The sequence below is a fragment of the Chelmon rostratus genome, chromosome 5, assembly GCF_017976325.1.
Source record: "Chelmon rostratus isolate fCheRos1 chromosome 5, fCheRos1.pri, whole genome shotgun sequence".
Taxonomy (NCBI): Eukaryota; Metazoa; Chordata; class Actinopteri; order Chaetodontiformes; family Chaetodontidae; genus Chelmon; species Chelmon rostratus.
The window spans coordinates 4,858,693-4,869,546 of NC_055662.1; positions in this window are offsets into that span (position 1 = coordinate 4,858,693).

A 10,854-nucleotide genomic window follows, 5' to 3' on the forward strand; every position below is an offset into this window, starting at 1 on the left:
TTTCATGTGACTGGAGTCAAGGTGAGGGGAAGCAAACACAAAGCCCTTTTTGGTGGGATTAGAAAAACAGTTTAACGAGGCTAATAAAATATTAGCCACACTCCACTGTTAATGTACTTATTGCTCTTAGCCGATGCCAAATTAGGCTACAGGCGGGAGTGTGTTGGACAGTCAGTTATTCCACAATGAAAATGCCACTTTTTTAAAACCTGGACTGTTACTTTGAGAACAATTTAAAAGGGTTACAATATGACTGTAATAGTAGCTCGTATAAAGAGCATATGATAAATCTGAACTGGAGTTTATAGTCATTTGAAAGTGCATTAGAAGCATTAGAATCAACACCAAATGACCTTTATACTGCATTTTCAGTACAAGTGCCTTGAAAAAAAAAACTTCTTCTGTTTCCTCACTATCTTAAGAGTTAACATTTGACGGGTCATGTATGTCAGTACATAATATATACTCTTTCATTCTCATCCCTCTTGAATATCTCAATCTTGTATCCATTGCAGCCTCAGGAATATTCCTTTTTAATAAACCTTGGGTCTTGCTTTGATGGTGCTGGCCACCTTTTTCATCCTCTTATCATTGTACTCACCAAAGCACCTGACTGTGTGCTGAGCTCCATCGAGCCGTCAGGCTTTCTGTTCACGCACTGCACACCTGCAGTTAACAGAACCTGCAGATAAAAATGGCAGATCACAGACCACTCGGAATCCGCAGTCATTTTTGAAACAATGGGTCCTTGAATTCAGACAGAGGTAGACAAAAGTAGCTTTTCACTCCTAGCTGCCAGTCAGGGGTTTTGCCGGCCACAGTCACTGGCATATTTAATCAGCCGCTGCTAGTAGCTTATTAAGCCCCATGAGTTGGTAAAAATGATGCCTCTGACTGACTTTTTAATGGTTCCAGCTGACTTATTTTATAACAAGATCCAACAAGATAGGAAGGCGTCTTTGATGTCTTCATACATGATATTGTGCTAAAAGCCTGAAGCCAAAGCTGCATGTCTCAGACATAAAGTCAGCATCTGTTGCAGTGAAGGCCCATAGCTAGTTAGTAAGTATGAGTGTACACTCCAAAAAATTGTAGCACAAGCACAAAACATCAACCATCTCTAAAACCAACCACAAGCAGTGCTGTTCATCACTTACAGAAAAAAATAACCCACAGTTAGTGAAACCTGACACTCAAGGAGCAAAACCTCAGCCCAGATCTGCACAGCTATAAGCACATTCTCAGCATCACACTGCACACACTTCTCTACATTAGACACTGAAATCTAACGTGATGTCACTTCCTTGCCATTTCAAGGCACTGCCTTTCAGAATACCACACCTATGAACCAGCTGATCAAACACAGCCGTCAGGTGTGTGGACACTTAAACGTAAAACACGTAAAACTCACCAACCAGGCGTAAGCACTATAAAAAGGTAACAGATGAGTGCACCTGTCTTCAACAAAAATGGAAGGCAGCATTGCAGTAAGAGGGAGAGGGAGAGACATCATTGGCCACAAAGCTATTTTGAATGTCCCGGGTCAACGTGGTGGTAACATCACAGTGGGTGCTGCAATCACACAGAATGTGGTTCTCCACTGCAATGCCAACTTAGGTCCTTACAACACAGCCCACCTACTCACATTTTTAGACAGACTACGCAACATTGTCACAGCAGAAGGCCAAATGGATGCAGAGCAGCTGAGATACGTTGTCACCTGCAAATATGAAATATTGATATTGCACAGGAGCAGTGTTGATTGACAGCAGCAGGAAGGAAGGAGTGTCCTGTCCGTGTGAGATATGTTCTTCATCAGGGATGATAACTCAGCCATCATCCATCTTTCTCCCACCACCTCCACTGGGTGGGAGCATCCCAGGCCAGAGCTGGACGTCTTCACCAGCCTGTTAAGTCTCTTCCTGTTTAGATGCCACGTGTCAGGCTGACCGAGCAGTCAAAGCAGGCAAATGAGGAGAGCGGTGAGGTTTCTCCTAAACTTTATTTTTCAAACAAACCAGGTACACCAATTCTGCCCGACAACAACACCACCCTCACCACACACAGACCCTTATGTAAGGGCGTCTGCTCACCTAATTGGCTGGCACATGCCATTTACAGAGAGCAACAGAGAAATCTACACACATAAATATACAATAAAACATTTAAACAATCTAGCCAAACTCCGCTCTACCCACTTCCCACCTGTTGTTACCCTCTCTGAACTGACAAAAAGGTATTTGAGACCCCAGATAATTCCTTTACCTGAACACCCCGGGAGAAGGAGAACAGGCAGAGGGAAGTCTGTGCATGGCACCAACTGCTTCCAATTTACCATTATAATTGGCTCCAGTGTGAAAGTCACACTCTACTCAATCAAACACTTCACCATTCTTGAGTCAAACGTCACTGTGCATCATTTCCTGTTTCAGTGGGGAACGACAAGGTGGACCAGCTCTCTATCACCACGGTGCACATGTGACACAAGCCAACTGCAGCATCAACAATTGATAAATATGTTTGTTATAATATAATGTGTGCCTGTCTCTTGTGTACTCATATGTATATGCCAATCGGCACGTATCACATTAAACCTCTTTACTGGTAAAGGAGACTATTATTGGAGATTTTAAAAACTTTCTAGGGAGTGGTCCCTGCACTTCAAAAGACCTGAGTCTCCTCAGCACGAGTCTGCTCTGGCCCTTCTTATATAGAGCATTTGTCATGTCAGTCCAGTCCAGCTTATTTTCCATGTATCATACAGGTATTTGTAAGATTTCCCCATCATCTTAATGTCAGTTCTCTTGATGTCTGAGAGGATAGCCACCACCAGCTCTTTGCTGTTCGCTGCACTTATCTGGAGGTGGTGCCATTTGCACCAGTCCAAAACTCCCTGGTCAGTTCTCTGTACACTATCTGTGATGAGGCCAACGATTGCAGGTGGCAGTTACCTGAGTTGTGTATGAAGTCTGCAGTGTAGAAGGTCAAGAGAAAGGGAGCCAGGACTCCATGCCATGTCGGAGCAGAAATGGACATGGGCCAGCCTCTCCGGAGTCTTCATCAGGTGTGATGTCAGTGCCACTGGCCTGTAGCTGTTGAGGTCTTCGGGGTGAGGAGCATTTGGTACCACGCAGGATGTTTTCCCCAACTGTGACACTCCCCTGCTTCAACCTCAAAGTGATCATGTGTCCAACTATCCCGCAACTATCCAGTTTCTGCTTTGGAAAAGCAAAAAACCCTTCAGACTCTTTAAATGCAGATTGTCTCTCTTACTACAGCCCCATGTATCAGCATGTGGGGAAATCTAAAGCTTGACAGTACCAATACCTTTGCAGTTGGTGAGCTATGATTGGACAGTCCCTGCCTGCGGGATGGGTTTAGTGAATGGTCAATTACTGCGATCGAATTCACTGTCAAGCAAGAACATGAGTGCTCAGATGATAAGACACATAAACAACCCAATGATGGCCGATGATGGTATGAACTATGAAAATACGACCCAAGCTACACAACAGAAAGCCCCTTTAAAAGGAGGAAACCCTCCTCTAATACTTCCATGTTAGCGGGGCTTGTGTCTCACAGAAATAAATGAAACTGTACATTCTATCAGCTGGCACCCAGGCCATCTGCAGATCACACACAGAGGACTCTCTGTGGACAGGCCTAGAATTATCAGACTACAAGTGTGCTGAAAATCGCTGCATAATTGGGGCCCACTCAGGTTGAGGGGGAAAGTCATTGACATGGTTGAATAACAACTGAAGAGTGTTTCCACTGAAAACACAATTTTCTTTCTGGGTTAGTGGGAGCCTGTTCAGTGGCATGAATGAACACTGAAAACGAGGGCTTGAGATAAATGTGTTACAGGCATTATCATCATTCACATCATCATTTCACAAGATGATGATACAATTAAGAGGCTGTTCTGATGTTGTCCTCTTTATAACATTATTTTTATGCTTAGAAATGCAGATTGTACTGTACTAAGAGAAATCAGTCTCCCGTGGTTACTAAAATCCTAATCAAGCATAGCTGATAGTTATTGTTGGATAATGTCAGCATCAACCAGCACAAAGCTCTGGAGGGAAATGTAGATCGAGCTTAGTATTTATCATTTTGCCAATATTGGTGCATTTAGATTAAATACACCTGAGCAGTGTGTATTTCCAGTGGGACTAAAATTTGGATTAAACTCGCTCAACACGACGCAGGCTCATCAGGAGCCGGTTGCACCAGCTCTTTGGAGATTTTTGCATCATTAAATTAAAACATGTTGCACCACACATCTAAATATATTCACCCAGTAAGTGCCTGGTGTAACTGTTGCATGGTGACCTGAACCAACTGACAAGACAAACAATAGCTTGCTTATGCATATAAAACTGCTTTGTAACCCATTTTCCATTAAAGAGCATTTAAATGGAACACAGCTGACCTGACTCTTGATCAGTGTTGTTTAATGATAATGTAGACTGGAAAGATTTTAAGCTATATAACACAAGAATACACAACACAAAATATTATTAAGCTTATGCCCACAACACCAGATGTCACCAAGGTTAGCATAATTTCACAATTCTCACTCATTGTAAACTGTATGAATACAACTAACATGTATTTCTCCATGTATGTTTGCATATATAAACAAAGTGAAAGTCATGCAACAAAGGAGTTGCACCTACGTTTATTGCATTGCTTGGCCTCCCTTTATAGCAGTTATTAAGAAAGAACAAAGAAAAGTGATTAACTTTGCAGTGACTGCACTTGGTTTGATCCCACCTGTACAACAGTGTTTGCCGAGTCTACCGACACTTAATAGCACAATAACAATAATAAAAAAAAAAAACATTGCATGATTTCAGTGTACAGCATTTGTGCCAGTGTACGCCACCAGGATGTCTTTGTGACACAAATCTGGTGGCATGCCAACACTAAATACCATCCATCCTTCTTCCCTAATTAAATTCACTATATTTTATATTAGGAAAGTGTACTGGGTCAAGAGACGACTTTGGTGTCATTCAAAAAACTGAGTATCAGTAAAAAAGTTAATGGAAATTTTATTGGACAAGTCCAGCAGGGGGAAGGATTGCTTTAACACTCTTTGATGGTTTTATTGACTGGAAGTGCTATTTACTCTTATTGCTACAGCGTGAGGTAACCAATAAAACACTCCATTTCAGTGTAGATTTACAATTGAAAGTTTGGAGAATGTACTAACGAGAGAAAGGCAATTTTTTGACATTCAAACATGGCTTTTTTATAATTATTACCCACCCAGTGAAACTAATCCCAAACATGGTTAGTTCAGCTCTTATTAAGCCTGCTCCAGTTGCACCCTGCAGAATCCTGTAGGCTGTGAATTTTATCTGACTTCAGAAAAGTCTCTGTGAGAGTATGTGCAGATACATTTTTGTATAGGTGTCTGTGTGGCGTCGGTGTGCAAGCATTCAAGGTGCTTGTGCATTTGCCCGCGTGCGACTGTGACCTTTGCTATTCCACCGGGGCCACTGGAACTGGCGGAGCAGCCTTTTCCTTGGAAGCCTGGAAGCAGAAAGACAAAGCAGCAGCAGCAGGCATCCATCTCCCATTCCTGTTGATGAAACTTATTGAGCCAATATTAATATCTCATACTCCTGCACTGCATGGATTTCTTTGTTTCAGTTCTTTAGCAGGGCACACTTTTGACCATGGAATACAAACTCCAGGCCAACAGGGAGGAAAGATGGAGAAGGAGGCAGCCCATGGCTGAGTTTCAGGTCTGGTGGATGAACTCCATCACCCTTAGATACCGCAGGACTCAGTTGCACATTTGAAACAAATGTTCTGATTGGCTGTTAAGAGTGACGGCATAGGCTTCATCATGACCTGTTTTTGTTCCTTCCTTCAGCCTCCTCTTGATAAACTCATAATTCCTTTCCCCATTCTCTACCTCCTTCTTCGATCTTTTCCTCTTTATTTATTGTTCTACGTCCCCACTGACCTTTCCTCTGTTTCCTCTCTTACACCCCTACCCCTTCCTCCTCTATCTTCCCTCCCAGTGCTCCTTTACCCACCTTACCCACTCTTTATAGCTTTTTTGCACACAAACTTTGTCCATCCATCCAGCGTCTATCTACTCACCCCCCAATATGTTTTCATCACTCCTTCTCTCCTCCTCCTTCTCTCGTACCCTTTCCTTACTCATTCCCTCCCTCCCATTCCCGGCCGTCCGTCACTCTTCACCTTCCTGTCTTTGTCAGTCTGAGCTTCCAGGAATTCATTTGGAGGAAGTGTTCTTTCCGAACTTGATAACACTCAACTACCCTCAGCTGTTTCACTCACAATACACATCCAGCTTACTATATTGCTTAATATATTGCTTATTCTGTACATGCTGTGTGTTGAAGGAATAGCTGAGCATTTTGGGAATTGTGCTGAATCTTGCAGAGAGTTAGATGATAAGATCGTTACCACACTAGTGTCTGTCAATATAAAACTACATCCAGGAGCTGGTTAGCTTAGCTTAAAACAAAGACTGAAAACAAGGGGAAAAGCTAGCCTGGATCTGTCCAAAGATAACTACATCTACCAAACAGCACCAGTAAATATAACTCATTAATTAACATGTCATAATTCATTTATTTAATCTGCACTCAGATACATGTGAGGCAGTGCTTCCTGCAGTGAAATCCAGGAGTCTTGTCGTCAGTGTGAGGCTACCAGGAAGTTACTGCAACCGGCTAAGATATAATCTGGAACATAATGGCCCATAACACTGCGACTTGCTTTTACACTTCAGTTTTTGTACAAATTAAACAAACAAGATATACTGTTTATAGCATGTGCATTAGTGCACTTTGGACAGAATCAGGCTTGTTTCCTTATATGCACAATTAAGATAGAAAGCAAAGCTAGTGTTTGCAGCGATGTAGTGCCTGTAAGCACATTTCCTAATATGTCAAACTTTTAACTACAGACATCTCCAAAAGGCAAACAATACTGAACACATTTAAAGTACAACTATCAGAATACTAACACTAATTATTTCATAAATAATTATTACTTCTATTTTAATTATACTACCTATTATTTACTAGAATCTAAATATTAATGTTTTCTATTTGTTATATGATTATTTTATTGCTATACATTCTCAGTTTCTGTTCTTTTTAATACGCACATACTGCATTAAACCCACCGCTACAGAGGAGATTTTAAAATGTTAAAGTAATTAATTGTGAGGTAAAATTCATGAAGTGCCACTTTAAATACTCAAACTGTTTAATCAAAGTGTCATTATTTTGCAAGCAAAGGTCTTAAGATGCTTCAGCTAATTAACTTTAATGATGTTCCATAATAGAGTTTAATAGTCATGCCAGCAATCAATTTGTCAGAGTAGGTATTGTATTATTTTTTCTAATGACAGAGAGTCTAATTTTGGAGAGAAACTGCACCCCGCGTGAAAATGTGGAGAGCGTTCGTGCACACACACACACACACACACAATCACCATATGCTCCTATTTTCATCGTCTCTCTTAGCAGGGCAGTTTGATAGTTCCTAAATACTGGAATCTGATCTTGCACACTGACTCATAGGCATGATGGTAATCATCGCTCTAAAGAGCTTAGCTAAGCTGCTTTTAATACATGATCAGCGCTACTGCGAGCCGATAGAAGCACCACACACCCACTCCCAGCAGTTCATCCAATTCCCAACTCATATGCTATGCTGCCAACTCCTAACAAGTTGTACAATCTAACATCATTTAGCCGGCTCGTTTTCTTCAAAAGGGGGACTCTGCAAATGAGGTCAGAGCATGTTATAGTTTTTTTTTGTGTGTGTGTAATTCAACAAGTCTTTAAATGAGTGTTGTGGGATCTGCCATACTCCCCAAGGCAACAAACAAGTAAAATTATATCACTTAATATGTGAAGAAATTGCGCGGTGATGGGCATGAACTTGGCTTGCACTTATCATCTGTGTGTGTGTGTGGGGGGGGGTTGTTGTTGTTTTTTTCAGGCCACGTTACATGTCTAAAGAGGATTAAATTTTGGAGTCACAACAGGGGAAGAGTGGCCGGCAGCGCAACCCAAATATGAAGATTAATCTGTTTCCCCAGCCTAAACCTTGTGCCAGCCAGATGCAGGTGAAAGGGTCCAGTGTGATGTTTTCTCCAAACACCTTTACTGAACCAAAACAACAATACCTTTGGGTCACGCTGCACTCTCTGCTAATGAAAAATAGATGTTTCAAATAAAATATAGATGCCCCTGAAATGGTACTACAAGTGTATATTACAAACATGCCTTGGACGAGACCAACATAAATAAAGCAGCCTTGGATTAAAAATAAGAGAACTGACTGCGCATGGGTGCACAGGAGAAATATAAAATATGACTCCACTCCAGGCTGAAAGAGAGAGGTGCAGGCAGGAGTTCTCTCTGAGTTTCCACATTTTGGTTCACAGAAGGATCATGTGTAAGATCGAGATCAGAGCCAGAAGCAGACACAAACAGAGTCAACAAAAATTCTGCTGGAATTTTGTTCAAATCAGCTACTAATTTCTTCATTAGCTAATGCTAGTCGCTCTCCAGTTCTTCTCACACCACAGCTCAGTTTCTTGACTTGGCCCATTATTCCTCCTCGCCCGCACCCACTCCCAGTCCTGTGGGGACCTGGCAGGCTGAAAATTATGAGGCTCTGACCCACCAAATTTGTGTGAGTATGCATTTCCAGCCCCATCACAGGCTTCAGGAACCATCGTTGTTGTTGTTTTACGTGACTCTTGGTCTGCCCCTGACGCACATTCTAATTTCTCTGTTTTGAGGTTGACGTGGCACAAAACATCACTGTCTATGCATAGATATGTTTTACAAAAACACATTTTTTTTCACATCATCTTCCCAGATATTTATTCAGTCGGGTAACCAACTCAAAAATGGACTTGCAAATTTTTTTTTAACCCAATCTCAAGCTCTTGAAATGGAATATCTCTTAGCCTGTTCCAACAAACCCAGCTACCACGATTCACAGCTGGGAAGGGACTGAAGGATCATGTCCCCATCACTGTTTGAATGGGGCAGGGGTGGGGGTCACCATGGAAGGAAGTAGGATCTAAGAGGATAGCATAAACCTCCCATGTTACATCCACCCAGTGAAGGCCCTGATTGGAGGGTAAAACAATGACACCATGTGACACTGAAGTACCGCAAGTGTGATTTTGCAGCTACAGTGTGGTGTTATCAAAAGGAGGCCTTGGCACAGCACAGAAGTAGAGGAAGTGCTACGGCCTTGGCAGTGGTGAGCATAGACTGGTATCTTAAGGAGGATATCCCAGGTCAAAGGTCGCCAAGCGCCGGCAGGATATCCTCCCCCGACTGTCCTCTCTTACTGTTCTCCTTCCCACCGTCCCTCACAGCCAGCCAATGTCTATCTGAACAAAACGTTTAATCCTATTTTCAGTGTTTAAATCCTGACTGTGGGGTGAAATAATTTCAATTCTTTCCACCATTGTCTCGTGTGGCACACAACAATATGGGGCCAATTGCTCCACTTGTTTGAAGATAAAGCAACAAGACGTCAGTTGAATTGAACAAGAGAAAAAATCTCAGCCCGGCGGCATATTTTTTCAAACCGTCTCACAAAAATCTAATTGTTCGACTTCTACAGTAAATAATGTGGCGAGACAGATACTTTTTTATTCCCAGTCCCATTTGGATCGTCGAGGCAAAGCCTTGAGAACTGGAAACTGCTGACAAAGTGTAGTGTGTGTGTGTGTGTGTGTGTGGGCAGGAGTGTGTGCTCTTATGTCAGTATGCCATGCACAAACTTGCTCCTAGTCTCCTTTCTGTTTCCACCTCTATAGTGTATTAAGAAATAATAAAGATGTGAATGAGCCAGGCTATGCGCTGCAGTAGTCATGGACACAGGAAGCATCGCTTCCTACAGACAAAGCCTCTTCTTCAAAAGTCCTGTTGTTTGCTGTCCTCACACTACAACCCCGTGGATGATACGGACAAGACTACCAATTATAAGTGCTAATGACTGGCTGTCACTATATCTAATGAGAATTTGGGGGGACATGCACACCAACTAGCATATACAATGACAGCAAGCAGCCGTAAATCACCGTAACTCTGTCCCCAAACACACTCCCACTGAGCTACTGTTCCACTCACCATTACAATAACTCTTATTGCCATGAAATATGGAGCCTCTATTCATACCTGCCCTCAGCAGAAAACAGAAAGGGCCAGAAAGAAGACATTAAATATTGAAGTGTAGACCATTAGGAGTTTCCTCTCAGCATTCTGACGTGCCATTACTCTCCATGACAGCCTGTAAGCCAATGCCTTCCCCTTTGCACGACGCAGTTCCTGAAACTCCGCCGGTGACGACATCACTGCATGTAATGAGCTCTTAGTTGCCGCCCTCAGCATCATGACCTGAGCCCTTGTTTCACTTTTGTGTAGGGGAAGAAGATTGAAATGTTTACATTATGGCCAGCAGTGGTGGAAGGAGTTGTAAAATATCTTCCTCAAGTGTAAGTACTGTAGTCTATAAGCCCGAAGCAAAAGACATTTCTGAAATCCTGCTGTGGGCCAGTCAGTGATGAAACCTCTCTGCCACTTTGTCTTGACCTGGAATTGCATATTTACAAGTGGGCAACAAAAGACAGCTTCACTGAGGTATTATCTCATTCCGACGATTTGTTAACAGCACTTGACCCTTACAGGCTGACAACAGCTCTTCCTCTGATAAAACATCTGCTAAACCAGCTGAGTGGAGGCTTCACACATTGCAAGCTGGCCTGATGGGATAGTTGTCTTACTGGCACACTGCGAGCTGTTAGCTTGTTAGTCTGAAAGT